The sequence below is a fragment of the Patiria miniata genome, unplaced genomic scaffold, assembly GCF_015706575.1.
Source record: "Patiria miniata isolate m_02_andy unplaced genomic scaffold, ASM1570657v1 HiC_scaffold_3, whole genome shotgun sequence".
NCBI lineage: Eukaryota > Metazoa > Echinodermata > Asteroidea > Valvatida > Asterinidae > Patiria > Patiria miniata.
This window is the reverse complement of record NW_024037069.1, coordinates 28,100,440-28,124,627: the sequence shown is the minus strand read 5'-3', so window position 1 is coordinate 28,124,627 and position 24,188 is coordinate 28,100,440. Positions and strand designations below refer to the sequence as shown.

The 24,188-nt window shown below is 41.4% G+C and overlaps 1 protein-coding gene and 1 non-coding gene across 2 annotated transcripts in view; one reads left to right on the top strand and one right to left on the bottom strand.

Annotated features, from left to right (window-relative positions):
* The window catches only part of LOC119737919 (KN motif and ankyrin repeat domain-containing protein 1-like), a 108,457-nt gene that overhangs the window by 67,386 nt on the left and 16,883 nt on the right, over positions 1 to 24,188 (bottom strand). The window contains exon 3 of the mRNA XM_038212575.1: positions 5,603 to 5,695. The gene's annotated coding sequence lies outside the window, so the exon portion shown is untranslated. The remainder of the gene's footprint in view (positions 1 to 5,602; positions 5,696 to 24,188) is intronic.
* Trnas-gga lies at positions 9,072 to 9,144 on the top strand. Its single transcript has one exon. It is a non-coding gene; the product is annotated as a tRNA-Ser (tRNA).

The following is a 24,188-nucleotide window of genomic DNA, read 5'->3' as shown; positions in this document are numbered from 1 at the left end:
TCTCGCATGTGTTATAACTTCATTGTATAATTTCCCCAGAATTACATCAACAGAAGCCTTGACAAAATTAATGTTGGCATCTATGTTACACTGTTCACAACCCATTAACCATCTTAAAGATGTACTGTGATATTTTTTTTTGCACAACAAAAATTTTATGTTCATCTTGAAAACACTTGACACATCACAACCAAAGTCAGCACAGACTCCACTGAGCAGCCAAAGGAACTTAAAGAAAGGCAACATAAACTCTCAACAAAGCTACTGAAAAGTATGTAACTATATGTATGATGGCCTCCATGTGCGAACAGAAGAGCACATCTTTTTTTTATCACTTTCAAGAGCCCTGTTGATATAGGACACACTGCATGTGCGTACTACCGTTTGAATTGAAAGAAGTGGACGGATTCGCGATTTGAAATCGCACTTTGTATGCAACGACTGATTTTGTTCTGAATATATGCATATTGCAAAGCCATAGAATTTTCGCACGAGCGTCAGGCGTTGTCGCCAATGTAGGGGAGTCAGGTTGGCGTAGCGGTACCGGTACTTTCCTTGCCTTCCACCGCTGTGACCCGGGTTCGAATCCTGCCTGGGTCAATAAGTGGATTGGGTTTTCAGTCCCTACCTGATTCCGTGGGTTTTCCTCAGAATATTCTTCTCGGCTTTTCCTCCCAACTCTAAAACTGTGCTTTTTTTACATTGTCTAATTCTTTCTCCAGGTTTCTTCAGGCTTGCGTCAGCTACAGTGCCTAGAGTGCTTTTGAAGAATCCTTGGGTTCATTACGAGAAATAATTAATGATAATAAAAATAACGCGTTTGATTGTCTGTTCCAGTGGTCTTCCCGCCTCTCCCTTTCTTACTGTTGGGAGCGTACAATGCTAAAGTTTAAAAACAGGTACTCTTTGTAATACGAGGAAGCACTAATGCAAATAACCATTAAGAGTCACACCACCACACTATCAGCATCATTCAGGGGACCAATTGTATCATGGCATCATAACTAACATGGCAAACTTTAGATTGCAGGGGAAATTGGCAACCTTTTTTTTCATAAATATTAATGAATTTAAACAACCGAAGGAAATTTGTCGAGAAAAGCTTTAATCCAGAGAAGAAATCTTATCACAGCTAACATCAACTGGAAATCGGGAATTTCCTTCCAATCACAGACGAGAAATAGACTTCAGTCTTAATCCTTTAAATCCTCTTTCATCTAGTTACACGTTGCATTATTTAACTCAAACACTTTGTCACCCATCCTGACCTGTCGTCATCAAGAACCGTAATTCATTTCGGTAAAATCCGCATCCCAATAATGTGATACGATCTCTCTCTAAGCACTCCAGCAATGTCTGTAGTCTGTGTTACATTTCTTACGTCAGTAATGCACTGTCATGCAGCTATACCAAGGCTCCATCCGGCACGCCGCATCCTACCCTAAATGTCACCCGACACTGCTCCAACTTGAACAGGGACATTTTAATTGGTACAAATTGAGAGTGCTGAGGATGTTTCTTATTTACATGACTTCTTTCTTCATCTCTGATGACATTTATGTGCAGTATGTTTGCTCTGTCAAACATCTTCAGAACATTCTGCTGAGAGTATTGGAGAAGGCAGGAGACCTATGAGTTTGGATGGGCGGGGCACTTGCATGAAGGTGGCATGGGTGGCTTGTGCGTAAAGCGCTCGCCTCTCACCAAGGTGACCACGGTTTGAATCCTGGCCGCGGATCGCATGTGAGTAGAGTTGTGCATTGGTTCTCTCCTGTGCCACGAGGCTTTTTCTCCGGGCCTTCCGGTTTTCCTCCCTCCGGCAAAATCAAACACTTTCGATCTCAGGCTGTGCTCCGTGGTCATATATGGGTCGATGTGGCCGGCAGCCATAGGCGCCTTTATGTGCCAGCAGCCCGACCAAGTTGTAGCCGTGTCCTTCGCAATTCAGCATACCAGCTGCAATTAAGGATGATTAGCCTCCCAAATTATTATTATTATTATAATAAGAAAGATGCGTTTTTCACTTCTTGAGAGCACTGTCAGGGTAAAGGCCGGTTCATATTCGGTGCAAAAGCGAACGCAAACGCAGTTTTATGACGCTAGGGTAACTTTTCTCGCTGCTAATTCACAAAAGTAGAACACATTTCAACTCTGACAAATTTTGCAGCGAATGATTCGTAATGTCAAATTCCCATCGCATTCAAATTCGCACGAAGTATGAACTGGCCTTAATTAAGTAAAGCAATTTATCAAGCACATGTACATGAAACTTTTAAATTAAAGAAAAATATACCACACCCCCCTCCCCCCTGAAAAAAAAGGAAATAAAATTTAAAGAAGCAAACAAGAGTTCTAGACCAGCAGCAATGTTGGTACCTGCAACTCATTTTGCGTATCCTGAGCAGTTGCACAGGCTGCTTTAATGATAAGTGAAGAAATCGAAGATAAAAATAAAACAGACCGTAGAGAGAATTCCCTGGCACACATATCTGCCATATTCCCATCTCCAGGGCAAATGGCATTCTATTTCCCAGCTATTTTTTTGGGCTGGCTACATTTGATTAAAGCCAGAGTATAGCTTCTCGCTTATTGGATTATAGATGGAGATTACCAGTGAAAGGCTGGCAACCAGCCACAGGAAGTTGGATTTAATCTTGACGTTCCCTCAAGGTGATGGCAAAAAGCTACACGTACATACATCTTTTGTATGGATGGACCCTCCCAGCCCTGCATACTGCATGCACGTGGAAATTAATTTGAATGGTTAAGTATGTACGAGTATGAATTCTGGATTCTGATTGGTCACTCCAAGGCAATAACATGAAACTCATTTGAATAGATATGTAGCAAATTCAGTATAATTTGTGTCTGACTAGGTATGTCAGTAAAAGTATTCAAGTAATTCATATTCATGCATTTGCCCTTTAGTTAGCTCATACTACTGGTTACTTGCAAAAGCAAGCAGGGCTGTCTCAAATATACCGAATACTCGAATATGCGATCATCAACCGAAAGCTTTCTGCCAGTTTGAATATTCAAGAACAAAAATACTACGCACATACACACACAAGTGTGATGTTATTTTTTCTTAAAGGGGCACTAGGTCCTGAAATCCCCGAAAATGTTATGTTTTGGATTGTTTACTTAGCCTATTTCAAACATCTGGTTGAAAGGAAACCAACCTAATGTCTTACCATTCCCGAGAAAAGAAAAAAACCCCGCTTGTTAACATCGACATGACGGAGTATGAATACGTTTTTCGTGTCGTTCTCATGTACGCTATACACGTTGTGTGTCTCGGGAACAGCGCGCGGTGACCAATCACCAATGCAACAAAATTGTGGTTTCTTCAACGTCCGCAAAAGGCGAACACTTTACGCGTACGAATGAAATCACAACTAGCATCCAAACAGCTCAAATTTATGAAGTCGCAAAAGTGGACCCCGAAATTCGTTCTCGCACGCATAATACAGGAATAACACAAAAACGCCCAGTTTTGAAAGGATAGTTGTGTGGATGTTTATATCCTACTTTTAAAAGTTATTTCCGATTATTATCATCTCGTTCAAAGCGCGTTTTGTAGCCCAATTGGGCTGTTCCAGGACCTAGTGTCCCTTTAAAGATGCGGCACTTTTATTGTCAGGTGCACTTTTTGTCGACAGTAACTTTTTGGTGGAAGGCGGTTCATTGTTCACCTCCTATTAGCACTTTTACAGTAGTAAAATACTTACTGCAAAACACCCCAGCGCCCCATATCGGTTGCCACACGCAAGTTTTGACTGGCACACTCTTTTTACTGGCGCAGCACGCTGTTGCAGCTGGCAGTTTCGTATATCCGAATATTCGGTCAAACGCAGTTTCGAGTAATCGAATACTAAAATATTCGAAAAATGGACAGCCCTAAAAATGAACGTGAATTTGTGACGTAATGACAAGTATTTGCGATGCGAATTTGTAAAAGTTGAACACAGTCAACCGCAGGGATTACAGCGTTTTGCCCATCGTCAAAACCGTGTGACATTCGTGTGAAGTGTAAACCTGCCTTTACATGCACATGGAAAGACTTACCCTTAATTTCAGTTTCATGACATTCAATTTCATAGGTAAAGAAATTACATTAGATCGAATACATAACACTGAAGAGAAAACTATCAAAAACGTCAACTGAGAATTCGTGTCCTAAAGAATGCCATAAATATTTAGATGTCCAAAAAAAGTGAATGTCTCATTTTTATCAGGTACTATACTGCTTACATTCCTTACTTGAAACTCTGATACAATTCCCACGGCTTAAGGGGAGAAATATTACAGATCTACATTCTGCACATCCTTCAAACAATCCGAAGATCCTCATATCTCATAAATAAATTCTTGACAGTACAGTCAACATTCCTCTGCCCCGGATTCCATGTTGTGCGAAATTCATGTGGCGTGTTCTTGTCAACATGAGACGCCACGTGCCGGGGAGGAATTGGTGGTATTTTATGCTGAGGCAACATATATGCCGGCCTGGATATCGTTGACGGACAGATCTGCGGACTTCATTGCTTTGGATCATGTAGCCTACATTTATGTGAAACCCCCCACAACTGTCATAATATCAATCGAGTGTCGCACATCTGGAACCATCTCTGAATCAGTTGACCCACTTGTCCATTTCTCGATGGTTCAGAAATGGGTTTGAGCAAAAACATGTTTCAAAGATTACACTCTGTTTCAAGTGTTTTAGTCAATTTGCAAGTGATAATTGGGAATTCACAAAATATTAAAAAGTATGGAAAGAGGGAGCTAACTTATCACATTTACACACAGCGCAAGGACAACTTTGAACAACTGACAGAGAGTTAGTAAAAGTTGGACAATTCAAAAATAACATTGTACACGACACACTTAAAGTTGCGTTCCCCAGCTGTAATCTTCACAAAATTCAATTTTGTATTGGTCTATTAATAAATTTTCAATTGTATGTTTTATTCTAACCTAAAAACACCCCCCCCCCCCCACTTTTAGCATATCTGCAACCCTCTGAAAAAAAAGGTTTTTGTGTTAGGCACAAACAGATCCACTTTGCGAACAGACTGGCTCCCGGTCCGTACATTATCAATACTGATTGTGGGGCAGGAACCAGCCTACCCTGTGAGAACCGAGTTTTTGTCTGGCGGCCAATAATTCTAATTGGTATAGTAATAACTCAATAACTAATCATGGGCCAATTTTTTTCGGTCGACATCCCATTCCAAAGTGCAATAACTTTTATATTTCTAAAAAAAAGGTCACTTTAGAAAAGGAATCCATTTTTTTGGGATGGAACTCGAAAATAGTATGGGGAACGTACCGTTAAAAATTTAAAAAGTATACTTAAATCATAATCACACCCCAGTGAAAATGGGTTTCGGCCACATTCCTACTATCTTCATAAATTGAATTTCCATGATTTCAGCAGCTTGATATGAATGCATGTTTGATCTATTCACACCATAATTAATGGCCATGATCTTCATTAGCTTAATCAATGGACCCTCAGTATTAAAATGTCTTTATCAATTAAAATGCAAGACAAAAAATGCATCACTAAAACCACACACAAATTGAATGCACTTACTTGGTATTCTTGCTCCAGTTGACTCCAAGTCACTCTGTCATGTTCTCTTGAAAGACTGCAACACATGCACGGAGCCAGCTAGCTTAACCACTCCTGCAAACCACACAAAATGAGATATTGCTCGCATGAATTCATCAACGTTTTACACTAGCAATTTTTTATGACTTTGCCAGGCCGTGCCACGCACGGCATGTAACACAGGATCTCCGAGGCCTAGTGCAGCAGTGAGTCTGCGTCTGGCGTGTCAAGCTAGCTAGGGAAGTCCCGAGTAATTCCCAAGGCTGACGCACTGTGGCTTTCTGAACGTGCACGTGTGTGTATCTCTTCCCCACACGTCAAGTTGTGACGCGAGTCCTGGGCCTCAGTCCCGTTCAGACCGACAGAGACTTAGCCTTTCTCCGTTACTTCCTGGGTACAGTTTTGATACTATCTGCCCGATGTAAATGTTAAAGTTCCGAGAAGGTTACTCTATACGTATCATAAGAAGTGAAACCCTGCCAAAAATAAAATCACGCGGGAATGAAAATGTAGCTGTAATTGTTTTACCAACATCATCCAACACGACATATGGTATTCTCCACTACAGTACCGTATCTACCGGTACATGTATAATAAAAGACAATCTGTTCACATGATTTTTTTTTTACAAAATCACCATGACGTAGTGCAGAACAGGTCAGACAGTGATGACGAAGACTCTTTTGTTCTTGTGGCCAAGAAGAAGCAAGGATTGTCTAGGGATCTAGCCACATTGGGTCTAATTTAAGCCACATCTTAAAGGGACTTAAACAGAGTGATTCAGCCCTTTTTGCAATGGAGGGAGCTTTTGCAGGAGGGATAGTAATTAGTAGGAAAGCAGCTCTAGCCGACTGGGCAGACAGATGGTGGATTATAGGGTGGGGAGTTAAAAGGTCATAATGGATCCATTAAATCTCAACACCACTGCTTTTTCACACTTACATCATTTCGAACTCTGTTGAAGTCCAACTCGAATTCAGTGATTCACTGGCTCACAAAAAAAAATTGTGGCAGTTCCAGAGGGCTATAGTTTAGTGTTCTCTTTGTAATGCAGACTTACTAACGGACCGACTGACCGACTACATAGGCTATCTGTCACTTGTGGCCGGGCAGTGCTATTGTATAGGATTACCATTACTCCGTAATGAATGCGGTAAATCCAGACCACTGTATACACTATGCAAGAAAAGACTTCTAGCTCTAGCAAATAGGCGTTCTGAATCAATCGAAAAGAATTTTGGTGCACTAAATCCTACACTATTCTGAAAATAACAGTAAAAGCACATGTTTTAATACCTTTTAATGACCTGATTTAGGAGGATTGGATTGGATTTGAAACATGCATCACACATATATTACTGGAATGCAAAAAAAGGACTAAACATAAACCCCATGTACGTAGCAGCAAGTGAAACTCTATCATAACCGCAGTAGAAAGTCCCTCATTCTTCAGGATATGATTAAACCGATTTATTCCTCTCTCTTGCATAGGCCTTATTAGTTTAGGGTTTGTCCACGAAACAATTCGAGCAGCCTGTTAGTCACTCCTATATATCCCATCTTAATTCCAACGGCCACGCAAGCACACACGCAAGGTTTTTTTTTTTGTGGTTTCTCACTTGTCTGGGAACCCGGAGCCTGTGAAAGTTTTGAAACAGTTCCAACAAACTGGGGATGTACGTCAAAGTGAAATGTCAAGATGGAAAGCTTGTGAACCTTAAATCGAGACCGACTAAATGTGCAAGTGTGTCACTGTCAGTTTGTACGTGTGTACTCTCATTTCAAAAGAGTGAAAATTAATTCTACCGGAATATGAGCGAATATTCACTCCCAATTCAGGCGATTCACAATGAAGTGCGCCACCAAGGGTTTGCCACGGAGAGTTCATTTTTCCCAGTGCATTGTGGGAGATGGTCGACAAATTCGCAGCGCGGGACATTTGAAATTGTTAGTTTTTCCGGTCAGTACTTTCGTTAACGTTTGATTCGAGTATATGTTTGCCCTTTTTCTTGTAAGGCAGCAGAACGCTATGTCCCAATCTATAACAAATTAGCTCAAGTTGTCTACTGGCACTCATTCAAAAGGGCCGTGTTTTGTCGACCGTAAACTTGAAAAATGGACTCTCCATGGCAAACTCTTGGTGGCGCACTGCATTGTGAATCGCCCGAATTACTGAAACTAGGGACCAAACGTTTTCAAGTGAAATTCACTCAATAGAACAAGTTTTCACAGTTTCCAAAGGATTGCTTCTTTTTGAGTATTTCAATCAAAAATTAGAATGATTTTCAATCTAGGAAAAGTAGAGAGTTTCACGTTCTAATTAAGGCAGAGTGGACCATTTGTCATTTGTGCATTTTTTTCGTTTGAAGCAACAAAAGTGCTCAAAATCTTAATAGGGGGGGGGGGGGGGGGGGCTGGACACCATCTTCCCATGAGGGCGATGTTCAACATCATGGTTAATGTTAGACAATAACTATAGGCCCTACCGCTATTCGCTTTCCACTGATGTTTAAATAAACAGCCACTCGCGAAAAGAAACCTGGTATTTGTGAAAAATACGCTCCAAATCGCAGAAAAAGGGACCATACCCGGTATGTCCTTCCAGCTAAGCACGGTAACTCATAAGGCTGTGCTTTTCGCCGGATGGGGGGGGGGGGGGGGGGGGGGGGCGCGACTGAGGGGGCACAAACTTTTTATGGGGGGGGGGCATGCGCCCCCCACACAGCTACGCCACTGGTGCATATTCACAATAAAATTAGCTGTGGGTACTTCGAGCTATATGAGCACGAACCAGTAGGCAGTTTGTCCCTCCGATTGGATATTTCAAACGTGGTAAAAAAAAGGCGACCTCTCTTGTTCAGAGCCCATGATAGGACGATGAGCGCAACACATACTAACAGGTGCTAGGCCTATGTACATGTAGACCACAAACGATCCAGGAAGGGATTAATGAGTATCATGATTCACCTTGAATCAAAATCCCTTGTGCCCGCCACTGTTTGACGTTGGACCCAGCCTGTGCAACCACACAAATAGCAACACAGGTCTGCCGGTCTGGCCATCTGCCTTACTTCCAAAATAAACCTTCCAAAAATATTCATAATTACTAAGTATGCACTCCTTTGTCATGGTTGGTCACAAACAATTAGCAAGTGATGTTGGAGGAGAGGTCTCCCAAATGCCAATGGATTACAGGTACAGTGTACTAAAAAGTTTTTATAATGCACAGTGAGTTTCCCCTGTAATGGTTTATTTGAAACTTAGGTAGTAACAAAAAAGCTGTATCCTCTTTGAGCGATCTCTGTTTTTCTATTTCCCGGGTTTGCAGCACCGAGTTGTTGCTTGAATCTTGACTTTGGACTTGACCCCTGGCCATATGATATGGGTTTATGGCTTCCGGCTAGTGCCCCTTAATCAAAGACACTGACATATTGGGGAACCGCCAACATAGGGCTGGATAGCTCAGTTGGTAGAGCGCTGGAACGGAAATCCAAAGGTCGCAGGTTCAAACCCCACTCCAGTCAATTTCTTTGTTCAACTTTAAAAAAAAAAACGTTTTAACTTAAGTACAGACCTGTAAGTAGGATCAAATGAGCAGAATGCATACTTGTACATCAGTTTGTCAATCAAAGATGCCCAATGTCTGTGGACTGACTGTTCAAGCAACTTGTGTACATGTATGCTAAACCCATGTACATGTAATGATGTATGCTAAACCCGTCTATCTGACTGCCAAATGTGAATGGGCCAAGCGGACACTGTCAAGTAATCTCTCAATATCATCAAACATGAAACTGTCATGTTTGAGTACCGTAACAGTATTCACTTACTGAGAGACAACGATTCTCACGAGATGTGGGTAAGTTCAGGCACAAAAAGCGGGCACATCAGTTAGTGGGGTTTTTTCGGGTCGATTGGGTTTCAGGTCGGTTCAGGTCGGTTTTCCTTGAATTTTTGTCGAGTCTGGAAGGGTCGGGTCGGTAGGGAGTTCAAATCGGTTTCGGTTTGGATTCGGTTTATAATGTTTCGGGTTGGCATGGTCAACCCGACCCAATGCACAACATTACTGCTTGTATGTCCTAGCTACAACCTTATAAGAAGGAGCACCGATTAGTACCTATGGAACAGATATCGAGAACTTGTTCCTGGCCTACATCTTGGAGTTATAAAACAAGAAGGGTGGGGTCTGGTGAGATGTGTCATCGAGGTGTAGACAGACTAGGTTCCTGGGCCTCCAATGAGCACGCCAAATCTGCTTAGTATGGTCAATGCAATACAAGGACCACCTGCCCTGGCTGGCTAGACTTTGTTATTGACTGCTCCCTGATATAATCAAGGAAACACCACGCAGCTGGCTTTGGCTACTTATCAAGCAGAAGTATCTTTGCTTTTTTCATACCAAACAACTCTGCAGGAACATGTGTGTAGATCTTTGGTTCAATAGAGATAGGATGGTGTCAGGTTCATGTAGTCCAACTTGGGGGATCAGGTTGGCGGTTACACACCTATCGTATGTTCCGACGTCCCCTATGTTCCAACTGCTCATATTCCTATCCCTAACCCTTACCCTAACCCTAACCGGGAGTAACACAATCTTATGTGCGGGTCGTTGAAACATGGGGGTGTGGGAACATAAAGATGTCGAAACATAGAGCAGGCACCAGGTTGGCATAGCTGTTTGCCTTCCACCGCTGTGACCCGGGTTTTATTCCTGCCTGGGCCGATGTGGATTGGGTTTTCAGTCCCTGCCTGATTCTAAGGGTTTTGCCCAGTGAATATCATAATACTGTGCAAGTCTAAAGGCCTTTTCACACTAGACAATCTCGGAGTTGCCGTGGGGTTGACGCAGGGTTGAAAACATGCGGCGTTTCACACATGAAGATTTTCAAATATGTGCCAACCCCGCGTCAACCCTGAGATTGATTTTGCCCTGGGTTGGACTCAACCCTGCACCAGACCAGGGTTGAGATTTTCAACCCGGGTTGAAACTCTCGCCAGGTTCAACATAATCAAGCAAAATAAGCTTGGTTTGCACGAAGCAAGTGTGCAAAGATGCAGGGTTAAATGCGGGGTTAAAAAATCAAATAATCAACCCGGGCAGCACTGGGTTCGCCCAGGGTTGAGTTCAACCTGGGTTGAGAGGCTCTAGTGTGAAAAGGCCTTAATAGACATGCAACCTTTGCATATGAACGTTCTGAGGGTGTACATGTGGCTTATCTCCAGCATGTCAAGATGCAACATGTCTACACTCAGCCATGCTCCAATTGACAAACACGCCTGTCAAACACGTCTAAGGTCACATACATCCACAAAGAAAGGGACAGCAAATTTCTACTTGGTACAGGTATGTGTCATCCACACTAAAAGTTTTGAAACACAACAAACCATGAAACTTTATTGTTTTGGGCCGGGGAACAAATCCAACATTGTTGTGTACAATACCAATAAGGCAAATCCTTCTGGTGTTATCTCAACCTTTAACTTTTCAAGTGATGGAGGAGGTGGGGACAGGAATGTGCCTGAAGGGGGTAACCGGCTTAAGAAATGAAAAGGCCGAGGAATCCTATGACACACTCAATTTGATCTGATAAGGACTGGAGGCCAAGTCATGGTAGCCTAAACCATAGTGAAGAACAGCCACAACCATAAGTCAGGCCAATAAGGTTTCAAGGGGATGAGAATGTCGAATCCAATTAGGCACCTTCACTTCAAGACTTTGCTCCTGAAAGTTACACCCTCAGAGAGGCCACCACAAAGGTGACGCTTGACAACACTCCAGGTCATATGTAAAGGTCATTTCTATACTGACCATTCATTAATGATAAATACATACCGGAACATGTACATGTATATCAGATGAAAACCCATTCATTGCAGACAGCAAAATGACTATTAATATCACAATTCAATTATTTTGCTTGCAAAATTGTTTGAATAATAAGACAAGCATATGCATGTATGGAAAATCACAGCCAGGGGACTTAAATCTGTAACTGGGTCATATAAATTTGGGGTCCACTGTTTTTCCTGTCCCTGTTATAAGTTACACCTGACACATGATATGCACAATTTTAAATGCACTCCTCGATGCCCTTTTCTGTAATGTGATGTGGTTTTGCAAACTACCTATAAACATGTATGATATATACCCAACAAATGAGAATAGCTTGAACTCATTTTAAATGAGTTCAAATTAAAAAGTTCCAAAGTAACAAGGCAGGAAAAATGTCATTCTTTAGACCCTAAATTTATAGAATGACCCAATTAGGTAAAATATTATTCTTCTTCAAAGGGTTTGGGAGTGGGTGTGCATATTGATCCAACACCATTGAGGTGGAGCCACCTCATGCATACATAGATACCCGGTATGTGGCACAAGTTCACCTGTGTGCAAGTGGTGCCATCTGGCATCTACCGGGTAATTTTGGTTTTCACTTATGTCAGATCACTCTATTCTTGCTTGTAAATACAAGTCCAATTTCTGAACACCATGGCCTAGAAAACACAAGGTTTAAAAAAAACCCCTAAAAACGTGATGCTCCACCAAAGTGCAATCTTCAACTTCTGTCTGAAATTTACTTCAAGTCAGTTCACAGTCTCCAGCAGGTAGTTCCTGCTGAAGTCCATCATGTGTCAGGACCAATTCTCCTAGGCACCTGCTACAAGCACATATCTGCAATGGGACAGGGTCTCTGTGCAGCGGGGAATACCCACTGACAACTTAATTTTCCTGTTTTTTCCGGACTCTGTGCATTTTTCTTAAATTTGAGGGAGCATTTCCTGATTGAAGTCACCTAGATTGAAGGATCGGTCAGTATGCTACTCAAGTGTAGAAAATTAACGTTTAAGTAGTTCCACATGTAAATTCAATATCCTAAGCACATCCAGTTTAATAGCAGTCTGAGTGATTGCTAGCAGAAGGCTAATATAGAAACTTGCATAAAATCTCCTTAAAAGTTTTATGCTGAAAATTTTAAGGGACATAAATAATGAACAAATCCCTCTGGGAAAAGAAACATTGAAAAATTTTTGTAGCACAAGATGTGACGAAGAAGCCCATAAAATACCTGTACAAACTTAAGAGGCCACCTACACAATGTGGCTATCTATTTTTTTTGTAGAAAAAGCAACAGCCAGGCCCAAACTCTATTTTTGTCACGAAAGCTTAACCAACAACAACCAAACAAGAAGTAAATGTTTCGGTGTCCCTCCTAAACTGATAAAGAAGGCTGGCCTTTCTGCGAGCTATTTGTCTAGCCTCCCGGTCAGACATCCTTTACGTGTTTTTCCTGGGCTTAGTTTTCTGCCAAACAGCAAAACATGCTCCTTCGCTGTTGTGTCTTGAGACTCTCCGAGTCCGAGTAGTTTACCAGTACACTTTGTGTTCTCTACACAAAGCTGGATATTTCTCGGTATGCTATGGGTCCACACACTCCCCCCCCCCCCCCTTCATTATCAACCCGAACTCCATTTTACTTGTAGCAAGATGGTTCATCCCTCCCCCAACTTTTCCAGACCACCCCACCCCCAACATTGCTCCCCTCAGAATACATGTATGTGTAATTTGAGTTCTTTAATGTAGTGAAATGAAGTACATGTATAAAAAGTACTACACTTTAGCACTATACGGTACATGTGCATCATGCACTTTAAAGGGAAGATACAACATTTGCAAACATCAAAAAAACAAAATGATCAAATTTTCACAAAGTATCTTACTGGATGGTTAGGGAATGGTATTCTGAAGCACCCTGTAAAATCGTGGCTCCTGGTGTGCTGACATTTTCAAGAAAAGTTGTATTTTTCCAACACTGGTCGGCCGACCAGCATTGGAGAGACCCCTTAAAAATGTGGTCGGGATCCCGACATATCCCGCCGGGATTCCCGGTACATCCCACCGGGATACGTTGGGATAAGTCGGGATGGATGTATCCCGACGGGATACATCGGGATAGCTTATGTCGGGATCCCGACCCAAGGTGGGATGAGTCGGGATCCCGATGGAATTTTGGTCAGAATCCCGACCGAAGGCTGGATAAGGTGGGATCCCGATCAGCTCATCCCGGCATATGTTGGGATAAGTCGGGATGGATGTATCCCGACGGGATACATCGGGATAGCTTATGTCGGGATCCCGACCCAAGGTGGGATGAGTGATGGAATTTTGGTCAGAATCCCAACCGAAGGCAGGATGAGTTGGGATAAGGTGGGATCCCGATCAGCTCATCCTGGCATACGTTGGGATAAGTCAGGATGGATATATCCCGACGGGATACATCGGGGTAGCTTATGTCGGGATCCCGACCCAAGGTGGGATGGGTCGGGATCCCAACCCATCCCATCGGGATCCCGACAAAAAATCCCGGTGGTATAGGTCGGGATCCCGAGCAGTATCTCACCGGGATTCCCGGCCTATCCCATCGGGATCCCGACCCATCCCATCGGGATCCCGACAAAATATCCCGGTGGTATAGGTCGGGATCCCGAGCAGTATCCCACCGGGATTCCCGACCTATCCCATCGGGATCCCAACCCATCCCATCGGGATCCCGATCAGTATCCCGACGGGATAGGTCGGGATCCCGACAAAATATCCCGGTGGTAAGGTCGGGATCCCGGGCAGTATCCCACCGGGATTCCCGACCTATCCCACCGGGATATTGGTCGGGATCCCGACCAAATTTTTTAAGGGGGAACTGGTTTTTTTTTCATAACCGGCTCTTTAATTTCCCATAATTAGTTTTTCCGCATTCTCTTTGCAAATGATTACACACCTGTGAAGGGGTACAAACTTGCCAGACTGATTCTCTGACCTTACAATTCCCCAAAGTTGACAAACTGCTTCGTTTCATCTTAAGTGGGGTCAGGGAACCACACTCCAAGGACATGATGTTTTTCTTGGTTTTTCCAGCATCTTCAAGCCCAAAACGTGAAACAAGTCAGTTTAACAATACTTGCTATAACATTCTAATCCCCCAAATCCATTTACTAGTTTACTACTGAAAATTGCAGCAAGAGCAAATGTTGTACATTCGCTTTAAGTACCCTAGATTTTAGCCGGTGAACTTGTCCCTACCCCCCCCCCCCCCCCAATATGAACTACTTATTACTACTGACATTTTGGCAGTGCTGAAATTAAATGTGAGCAGTATAGATAATACCTCCTATCACATGAGGATAAGAACTAAATCTAAAAGCCTCCACACAACTACGGTATTGAACTTTCCATCTTGTTTACGAGTGAATGGGACGAAAAATGGCAACAAACTTCCTGTCGGTTGATCAGACCTGACATTCTAAGTCCCCTGAGAATCATTCGGAAAAACATGGATCATGAAAGTCTCTTACCAGTAAGCCTCATCTTTCACCAATTAAAATGTTGTTTCCCCGATCGGTTTTCCAAGGGATCAGGATGCTAGATTACTTCTGATCCCTGGAATGTATTTATACCCAAAGGGTGGTTTTTTATCAGTTGTGCAGAGCATACAGTAGTCCCTCAAGGGATGAGGGTTGTTTTGCTTTTGGTTGAGAGGCTGTTTCCCATCTAAAGACTTTAATCTGAAAGCACAGGGCATCAAGTGTACATTTTTTTTTTTGAATTTCTTTTGGTCTTTTCTGGAGACCATCATAATCTCCAGAACTCAACAGAGACTGTTGGAACATGGTGCTGTCACAAAACCTTTTCCTGTCCACTACGTGTCCAAAAAACATGTCCTACATTTGATCCTAAATAATTCTGTTGTTTACCAATGGAATTAAACAAAAATTTCATATTACGTAAACAAGGCATGACAAATTTTATGGAGCAAGTTTCATCAGCTTTGTGCAAGAGCGTCAGATTTAAACGCTATATAAAAAAAATACTCACCTTCAGAATCTGCCACTTTCGACTTGGCGTCCTCCAATGTCGATACAGCGCTGGAGACGGTGGCGGAAGACGCATGCTGCGGCCGAAAGCTTCTGAAGGAATGCAGGATCATCCCTGATGTCATTGCACACCTCCTTGATCATTTGGCGCAACACACGGTCGAGGAGGTGTGCAATGACATCAGGGGTGATCCTGCATCCCTTCAGAAGCTTTCGGCTGCAGCATGCGCCTTCCGCCACCGTCTCAAGTGCTGTATCGGCATTCTGAAAGTGAGATTTTTGTTGGTAATGGTGTTTAAATCTGACCCTCTTGCACAAAACTGATGAAATTCGCTCCATAAAATTTGTCATGCCTTGTTTACATAATCTGAAATGTTGGTTTAATTCTATGGTTAAACAACAGAATTATATTGGATCAAAAGTAGGACTCTTTTTTTTTACACGTAGTACATGTACGACCAGAATGCATAGTCTCAAGTCTTACAACGTACTGGAGATACTCAGTCTTGAGACTTACAATGTATTCAGTCTTAGCTCAAGAGGAAAACGATAGGATTTATAATTTGTAGGGAAAGGCCATAATTTTAGATTTTTCCTCTTTTCTTGCCGACAACTTGAAAGACTTGTGAAAAGGGCCGTTGGGCTTTTCAACCAGAAAGAGCACCACTGTGCATTGCCTTCCAGAGCCAAAGTGTATTGTGCAAGAAAAATCTGCCATCCATTCGAATTATTCAAATTTTGTAATAAACATTAATTTGCATTTAAAAACTGGATTTTAGAAGGACAAGTGAAGGGTTTTCCTGCCAACTCTGCAACCATCGAATCGTGATTAATAGCTCATACTTCCATGATCAGTAGAGCATGAAATAGGGGGAGGTACATCCTGCAATAAATACACTCCACATTGAAAGGGTTTGGGCTCAATGCCAAAATTTAAAGAGGGTAGATTTAAAGGGAAAAATCACAGCCATTTTGCATTCACCAGAGTCACGTTGAACCAAATTGTTCCCAAGATTTGAAATGGCTTCATGAAAGTGTGTTTTTTGAGAAAATTTCATGTATGAGCAACTACATGTACTACCAGTCAAGAGACCAGTCGTTGCAGTAATTCTGAACGACCAAAGTCTAGTCAATGGAAAACTAATGCAAAAAGTTTGCATGTCTGAAACCAAATTATTTTCAGGTCGACCTGGTTTCTCAAAACAGCATTTTGAAATGGGTACAACAGTAATACCGGTAGATGCATTCAACATTGACAAAACTCCTACACTACAGTAACTGAAATGACTTTTCAGTTGAATTACTTTTTATTTATGATGCAGCAACAAAATGGTCCCTAAATCTGTGGACCAGATATATTTGGGTCGACCTGATTTCTCAAAACACCATTTTGAAATGGGTTGTATTCAACATGGACAATACTTTTGCACTACAGTGTCGAAAATATTCCAATAAGACTTTTCAGTTGAATAATTACTTTTCATTTAGCGTAAAACTAATCGGTCCATAAATCTGTGGACCAGTGCCATTCAATTAACCTTGTGAACAGTTGAGTGAGTCCATTTTATGGACGGATGTGCAGGTCCATTTGCAGTACAGTTCACCATGAACCCACACACTTGTTTCGGTAGGAAATAAAAGATTTGTACTTTTTAGCTCCACACAGAGACAACCCACTGGAAGCCACAACAAGGTCAAAACTTAATAGAATCCCAATCTCCCAAACAAGTTGACAGTGCGTTCACTCTCTGGACCCATAGTGATTTTCCAACAAATCACTTTTTAGTTTTGAAAGAGCTTTATTCCACATACCGTATATATCTGAACTAATAGTTTGGGTATCACTCGTTGTACAACGGAGCCCTCCCTGTCTCCGGTCCAATGTCTGATATTTATGCGACTCAGCACGCCAGCCAATCGGAGTCCATGTGACGTCATTCCTAAATGTAGACTAACCTGTTGATTGGTCAATTACGCGCATTATTTACACTATGATGTGTCTCATTTGAAGCCATAGGACGTTCGCGCATCGCGTAACATACCGTTACAGGCCGCATGACGCAGCCTTTGATGTGTCTCATTCGAAGCCATAGGACGTTCGCGCATTGCGTAGCATACCGTTACAGGCCGCATGACGCAGCCTTTGATGTGTCTCATTCGAAGCCAAAGGACGTTCGCGCATCGCGTAACATACCGTTACAGGCTGCATGACGCAGCCTATTTCTGCTCTATTCACAATATAAAAGCATAGTAGATATCGTGTCTAGGTTTTAAAAGGCAACGGGTAACCAAAGTCTCGACATATAGAAAGTGCCCGCTGAATGGTCAGCATTCCGAGGTCAAGACGCACTCTGGTTTTGCATAAATACTCGCCGAATCTGGTCGAATATCATGGACCCTTGCTGTGCAAGGGGATATTCCCATAGACTACTAAGTACTAGTACAAAGGATTCATTTAGACCTATCTTTCCAGTTTTCAGTATTATAAAGAAATTTGCACTTGAATGTACGAACTATAGGGAACCCACACAATCAAGCCCGGTTCAAACTTCACGCGAAAGCAAGTGTGAAGCAAAATTCATGTCGTCAACAATGGTGGACGTACTTCAAACGTATTGTTGACGACACAAATTTCACTTCGCTTTCGCTTTCGCGTGAAGTATGAACCAGGATTTTCTGTAATTATCTTTAAGCATGCAAACTTGAATACTGGATCCTGATTGGGTTCCATGGCAACAAACCTTGCTACATTATCCTATACCGTGCACGGTCCATACCGCACTCCGCTATATCCTAAGATGCGAGCGCCATTCCTGCTACACCCACGTGCAATACGATAACCCTTGAAAGGTTTGTGTACAGCGTGCTCGTTCCAACTTTACTGTGCAGCGAAATAATAAATTAATATAGGTAAATTAGTTATCCCGTACATTGTACAACTCAGCCTTTTGCCTTGTGGCATGTGGGTTACAGACGCACTACATTATTCCGTGTTCCACTCGCACTTGTGGGATAATTGTACACTGCCAAATTCATGTAAACTTAACAGGCAAAATATAAACATGTACAGACATGTACATTATTTCAAAGTACCACAGCCATATTAGTTTTTATCAACAAGAAATGTACTTTGTAAATTATAACCATGGAACACCACCAAGCAAGGCTCATGCACGTTTTGAATGATTGACATTTTCAAACATCTGAACCAAAGCCTGAAGTCTCCTTTTCGTCCTGGCTGTGACCCAGTTTAGAAACGGGTTAAACGGTATTTAGAATTTGACACAGATCCATTCCCGATAGTGTGACAAAGGCCAAAAGTTCAACAGCAAAAAAACCCTGAATGACATACTCACCTACACCACAGGTATCCCTTGGGCGGAAATACATGCCCTATCAGCCTATAATCCATTTGTGTAAGGAAACTGTGAAAAATTGTTGACTCCCCCAGCGGAATTCTGTAATATTGTGTATTATCATTTGAATGTTTTGTCCACTAATCTGCTTTGGTTTGGCATTGGAGTGCTCCACTTGTATTCAGTGTGTACAGTGGAACACCTGGGCCCCCGAGGTCAACAAGAGTTGACCTTCCGCGAACCGTGAACTGTGGAAACACCACAGTCATCAATGGGTTTGGGTTGTGAGGGAAGTAGGATTATCCTGCCCACTAATGGGTGCACTGAACTAATTCAAGCGAGAATTTCTACGCCAGCTGATTAGCATAAAAAGTGCCCCCACAATTTCTTTTGAAAACGGAGACCGTTTGGCTTTAAAAACGGTGGAATTGTTTAAATATACCCAAGGATCAACTCCCTGGTTTTGGGGCTTCCATCTGAGGGCAGGCTTCATAAAATCACGGATGAAAAAATGGGTCCTATTTGCCTGTGAAAGTGGAAGGGTGCCACTTGTAAAATGGCTACATGCAGGCTCGGGAACTATCCCTTTCGGGAGGTGATTTTATTTGGGTGTGAATATTTAAAAATGTAATTGGCTAATGTACGTAAAATTGAAAAGAAATGAAAAGATGAAAGACAAGACAATAATTTAATTTTTGTTTCAGAAACCCCAGTGATGTTGGCTTGCACGTTACTTGGCCCTGAACTTTGTTGATTTTACACTGTTTTCAATGGGGCTTGAATTAGTACAGTGGACCCTTAATATTTGGGAGCATGTACCCATACAGTTTGTTACCACACAAATTTTGCACTTTTGTGGCCTTCATAAAAGTAGTTTGGTGTGGTGGAAACTCAGAAGGAAATATTTTTTTGTCTGAAAATCCTGTCGTTTACCCAATATACATAATGATATGGTAACATTTACTCTAATTAAAAAGCAGGAAAAAATTGTTAATTTTCAAGTCTTCCCTTTGTGTCACCTTTTTAATTTCACAAGAAAGTGCAGGGCTGCCAACTTTGAGTAAGAGCTGAGTGAGAATTTGGCGATGGAGCTAAAGAACTAATGCGAACACGAAGCCCTAACGGCGTCCCCCACTTAAGGGCATCGAACATTTTTGGATTCTTGACGCTCTGTGGTGCAATCTTTGGTGCAATCTGTGGTGCAATCCGAGGCAATTTCTGACCACTTTAACCAATTTTTTTCTAGCAAAAGATCATCATTTAAACGTAACTATTTTCGAGTTTGGATCAATTATTTATTGATTTGTTTAGCATGAGAAATCCTGTGTGGTCGTGAGAGCGTGAGAGTAACCTGAAATGCGTGTGTCTCACGCTCAATGCGTGAGAGTTGGCAGGCCTGTATTATGTGCAATTTCAAAAGATGAAAACATTAATTGGTTTACTTCGCTTAACCTATCATTAGTTAGTAGTTACTACATACATACGTGTGCATCAATTAATTTGCTCCAAACAAAAGCCTTCCAATGACATTGGTCTATAAGAATACAAATACATGCATTTTCTGCTATCAATGTTTAATTGTATGCATGTTTTTGTAATATACAAACTAAATGCTCTAGGGTAAACTGGGGTAAAAACGCCCATGGGGTAAAAACGCCCACTTGACTTGTTTCCACTGCTAGTAAAAAATGACAAGATGAATTATTCAATGGAATATATTTTTAATAAGTACACTGTAGATAAAAACTAATAATAACAAGAATTAAATTCATTAACATATTTGAAGGGTACATAGGTGCTGTTGAAAAAAATATTTAAAAAAAAGTTTGAAAAAATGGCCGTCGAAGGTTTAGCCTGTATCGCTTAAAATTATTTTATAAAAAAAATATATTATATTTTATATTTTTATTATTCTTTAGTTGATATATATTAAGAAGGGTTAATAACATAATTACAAATGATAAAAATATTAAAATCTATTTTAATATTTGCTTAATAATGCTTATTTGAGTGGGCGTTTTTACCCCAGGCAAATCAGGGGTCTCGGGGTAAAAACGCCCAGTACTTTCCTTGACATCAAACTTTAATGAACCCTCATTTATCTTCAAAAATCTCACTGTTAGGACTTTCTACAGCATTATGTTTGTTGTATGAGTAAGTATTAGCTATTAGAGTCCTACCACATAAATATTAAACAGTGTATTGTGTGAAGTAGGGAGGTACATGTAGGCCGTATAACTAACTGACGTTACGTAGTGGCAAGGAATCTGGCATTTGTTTAGTCTATGTAATAGACCCATGGCGAATGACATGGGTCTATGATATGTGAGCAGATTCGCTGATTAATTAGGCAAGACCCCGCCTCTTGACCTCCTGGATTTTGACCAATCAGCGGGCGCTTTCTATATCGGGTTTTCCTTCATTCACCCGTTGCGCGTCATAGACAATGGAAACTGCGTCACGCACTCTGTTATCATGTTACGCGATAACGCGCCCGGCTGTTGTTGCATTACAAAACACTGGATTCGAATTGACCAATCAAACTTTTACCGGTAGTCCTGATTTGGGAATGCAATGACGTTTGGTAAAGTCGACTCCAATTGGCTGAGGAGTGTGATCGCATAAATTTGCATGCTTTGATACAGACGTTAGACAGGAGTCTGGGCTCCTTGGATAACGTACTCAGACTAGCATTTGTTAGGGAATGCCCGAGAAATCATGAGCTCATGGCATTTTCTCAAGAAAAAAAAAATAACACCTCTATGGTGATTTCCGTGTACTTTTAATAAGTAAAAATGACTAGAAATGGTTCTAAGACCCAACTAGACTGGTTTCTGCTCTCATGCTCTAATAGCAGAGCTTCATCAGTAGTACGCCAAAACCAGTATTTTATATTTGGCTAAATTAGTCGTGTCAAATGTTAGAGTGCATAGATACACATAAGTGCATCTAATAACATTTTGTGAACCTTGTAATGAGTCCAATTCCAGGTTATTGATAAATCTTGATTTGACAAGTACACCTTCAAGATATTTGGCCTTATACATGTGGGCAGTAATTGGTTCGCTGGGAAACGGATTGCATAATTTCAGGTGTTCTGGAATTAAATGCCAGTCTTTCAGCAATACTTTTGTTAGCCGCTGGGTTTTGATGAGTGGTGTGTAGGTGATCTTGAAGACTAGAGGTGGTTCTTTTGGTCGTCTTTCATTCATGATGTATTGCTCACAGATTTCAAATTGTACGTCTTTTATGACCAGTTGGCAATTTTCTCTTTCTTGTGGTTACAGAGTAGAAGTTTCTCCATCATGTCTACGAACACATTTCTTTTCTCTAAGAACTCTGTCTCGTTGTTACAGAAATGTGCCTATCTTAGTACCGTAGTTCTCCTTTGATAAAGTCTTAGGTTATCAGCAGAAGGCTAGAAACATACATACATGTATGCCTAATAACATGGAACTATGATTTGGCTAAACAAGATTGAAATAGATTGTTCAATACAAGTTTGTTATGGGCGAATTATGTACCTTAATGTTCCGCTTCCTTCCACATAAAAATACCTGTTTCGATTGATCAAGTTTGTAGATATAATTAACCAGTTGTGTTTGAAAAGTTATTTGTATTTGATGAAGTATCCCTCAATATTAAATTAATAACAAAAATATGACTATACTACAGGGAAGCCCTGTGGTATAGCCATTTTTTTTTTATAAATGTGGGCGGGCGTTTTTACCCCGAGGCCCGGGTAAAAACGCCCGCCAAACTTCCTCCCGAAAAGGGGGGAAAATTTCCCCTTATCAATATAATGACCATGATATTATATTTGCACCTGATAGAGGAGACATGTATTGCATAAAACCACACATTTATTTCCTGGTGTCTCCAAGTAGTAGTGAGATATTTAACAAAAACCTAAAAATCGGGCGTTTTTACCCCAGTTTACCCTACTGATTTCGCAGAATATTGTACACCTTGCCTTGATTTCTCAATGCCCCACAAAAGCATGGAACAGGCCACCTACTGCACGCATGGCAAACTACCTGCTATGTGAAATGAAAAATAATAGTAGATTATATTTGTAATCCTCTCACCGAATTCAGCAATCTGCTTAGATGACTAATACGACTACCCTCTACGTATTACACTCATAATCACATTTCAGATGCGTACGATTTGCTCGCTTGATTGGTCACAATGAGTTTACACGACTGACTGACATCACCCGTCTCGGACTCTTGAGCAAATATGCCTTTGCTGGGCAGCTGCGTGGCGAGTCTCTAAGCTCCAACTCACGATATTTGTTGAATAAATTATGAATAATAGCAAAGAAAAATTGGAGGGAACTGGGATTGTTGTCAAGTATAATTGTCATGGAAATAATAACAACAACAGTCGATCTTGCATTGATTCACAAAAACAGCTGTCACAGTAAAGGCAATATAGACCACAGAGAGTGAACTGAATATTTGAATGCGGGACATTAAATAAATCCATGGAGAATTTCCAACCTCAATGCTTTTCCTAACATGACCCAGAACTGAGATTTTTGGTTTGGATGTTGTTGATCTTAGAAGAGAACAGAACATCTTTTGCTCTACCGGTACATGTAATGTACTTTAGAAGTATGCTACACTGTAGTGAAATATTGATACTATCAGATAAAAGAAATTAAAAGTAAACACACACGAGTACTTCCAAATACTTCCAAATAAACTCACATCCTTTCCTATACTCTTTCATCTCCAATTAATTACTCTAACGACCAGAATTACAAGCTACATGGTACCAGTACGTTACCACACTTGTATCCAGATCATTCACGCATTCGATGCTCCTTGATCTATGGGCTCCATGCACAAGTACCGGTACCCCCTCAACAGTAAGAAAGGGAGAGTTGGGAGAGATTTGCTCGTACCCCCCGCCCTGCAAACAGGGCGCTGGGAAGGGCTGCTGAATTCACGCTCTGATTGGACAGATTTTGCATGACCTGTGACCTGCAAGTCATCACGGCCACGACCCTGCAAGGTTTGAAACGGCCAATTGATCACTCTTTTATTCCCATTCATTTATGCCTTTCGTTGAACAGCGTTATAATGTAGGAAAATCTGTAAAACTTATCTGTGTTGTAAATTTGCGATTCCCGTCACTTGCTCAGGCTCCGTTTCGAATTCACACAGAGTCAATGATTACATTATGCGACGCTCAAAATTTGTCCACATAGTCCGCAATGAAAAGAAATCACATCCGGCATGGAATGTGTGCATTTCGGATAGCATTTGCACGCATTGTCTTGAACAGCTGCAGCCAGATGCTTTATATGTAGGTCATAGGTCACTTCCTTCACAAAA